The sequence below is a fragment of the Pristiophorus japonicus genome, chromosome 4 (genome assembly GCF_044704955.1).
Source record: "Pristiophorus japonicus isolate sPriJap1 chromosome 4, sPriJap1.hap1, whole genome shotgun sequence".
Taxonomy (NCBI): domain Eukaryota; kingdom Metazoa; phylum Chordata; class Chondrichthyes; family Pristiophoridae; genus Pristiophorus; species Pristiophorus japonicus.
In genome coordinates, this window is record NC_091980.1 from 67,847,864 (window position 1) to 67,850,239 (window position 2,376).

Consider the following 2,376-nt stretch of genomic DNA (forward strand, 5'->3'; position numbering starts at 1 on the left):
TATATCTTTTTTGGAATTTTTTTTAATAGTGTTAAAAATAAACTTATCTTAATGGACAGGGTTTTTACCATAAAAATGTGTATTTAAATTTAATTTTTATATGTTTTAAAACTCTTACGCTGGTAAAAGTAGGCTATGTGCCTACTTTCACCAGGTGTAAAGGTTTGAAGGACATTCGCTGGACATGAGTTGGGTAACTAGTCCAATCTCTCCCGCGCGGATGTCCTTTTCCCAGGGACGTGGAGGATCTGTCAAGAGAAATTTTTGACAGATCGGAAAAGCTGGTTTTCGGCGCATGTGCATCATGTCCCAAAAATCGGCTTTCGCGAGGCCTCGCTGGGTCCGTGCGCACTTCGTACAGACCCGGCAAGGCTGGAATTTTAGGCCCAATATGTTTTTTCAAGTGTTTACCTAATTCTCTCAGACAATGTGATTAACACAACTTACATATCAACTTCTTATAATCCATTCCATATTCTAATGATCCTTTGCTTGAAATAAAAGTGTTCTTATTTTCCTCTTTATGCTTCTAGTACTAATCCAAGGATAATGCTTGCTTGTTACCAATTCATCAACCAGTGGAAATCATTTTTCACTATTTACTCTTTCAAAATTTTGAGCACTTCTGTTAGATTTCCCCCTTAATCATCATTGCTCCAATTAATACATCAATTCTTTTTCAATTTTTTCTTCAGAACTGTGTCCTCTCATCTCTAATATAATCCTACTGAGTGTACATATTACATCATTTTTGTGCCTCCAATATCCTTTCAATTATGGGGGTTCCCAAACTCCATGCAGTACTCTAATTATGGTCTAACTAATATCTTGTCTAGATCCATCATCATCTCCTTGCTTTTCCATTCAATGCCCCTATATGTAAAACCCAGAATTGCATTGACCTTTTTCTTATGGACAATCTTGCTTTCAACAATCTGTATTGGTACAATTCCCATTTCCAAAATCTACTATTTTATCACATAGAATCATAGAAAATAGGTGCAGGAGCAGGCCATTCAGCCCTTCGAGCCTGCACCGACATTCAATGTGATCATGGCTAATCATGCAACCTCAGTACCCCACTCCTGCCTTCATAGCGAGGGGATTTGAGTACAGGGGCAGGGAGGTGTTGCTACAGTTGTACAGGGCCTTGGTGAGGCCACACCTGGAGTATTGTGTACAGTTTTGGTCTCCAAACTTGAGGAAGGACATTCTTGCTATTGAGGGAGTGCAGCGAAGGTTCACCAGACTGATTCCTGGGATGGTGGGACTGACCTATCAAGAAAGACTGGATCAACTGGGCTTGTATTCACTGGAGTTCAGAAGAATGAGAGGGGACCTCATAGAAACGTTTAAAATTCTGACGGGTTTAGACAGGTTAGATGCAGGAAGAATGTTCCCAATGTTGGGGAAGTCCAGAACCAGGGGTCACAGTCTAAGGATAAGGGGTAAGCCATTTAGGACCGAGATGAGGAGAAACTTCTTCACCCAGAGAGTGGTGAACCTGTGGAATTCTCTACCACAGAAAGTTGTTGAGGCCAATTCACTAAATATATTCAAAAGGGAGTTAGATGAAGTCCTTACTACTAGGGGGATCAAAGGGTATGGCGAGAAAGCAGGAATGGGGTACTAAAGTTGCATGTTCAGCCATGAACTCATTGAATGGCGGTGCAGGCTCGAAGGGCCGAATGGCCTACTCCTGCACCTATTTTTCTATGGTTCTCTCCATACCCCCTGATCCCTTTAGCCATAAGGGCCACATCTAACTCCCTTTTGAATATGTCCAATGAACTGGACTCAACAACTTTCTGTGGCAGAGAATTCCAAAGGTTCACAATTCTCTGGGTGAAAAACTTTCTTCTCATCTCGGTCCTATATGGCTTACCCCTTATCTTTAGACAGTGACCCTGGTTCTGGACTTCCCCAACATTGGGAACATTTTTCCTGCATCTAACCTGTCTAGTCCCGTCAGAATTTTATAAGTTTCTATGAGATCTCCTCTCATCTAAATTCCAGTGAGTATAAGCCTAGCCGATCCAGTCTTTCCTCATATATCAGTCCTGCCATCCCGGGAATCAGTCTGGTGAACCTTCGCTGCACTTCCTCAATAGCAAGCACGTCTTCCTCAGATTAGGAGATCAAAACTGCACACAGTACTCAAGGTGTGGCCTCACCAAGGCCCTGTACAACTGCAGTAAGACCTCCCTGCTCCTATACTCAAATCCCCTCGCTATGAAGGCCAGCATGCCATTTGCTTTCTTTACTGCCTGGTGTACCTGCATGCCTACCTTCAATGACTGATGTACCATGACACCCAGGTCTTGTTGAACCTCCCCTTTTACTAATCTGTCACTATTCAGATAATAATCTGCCTTC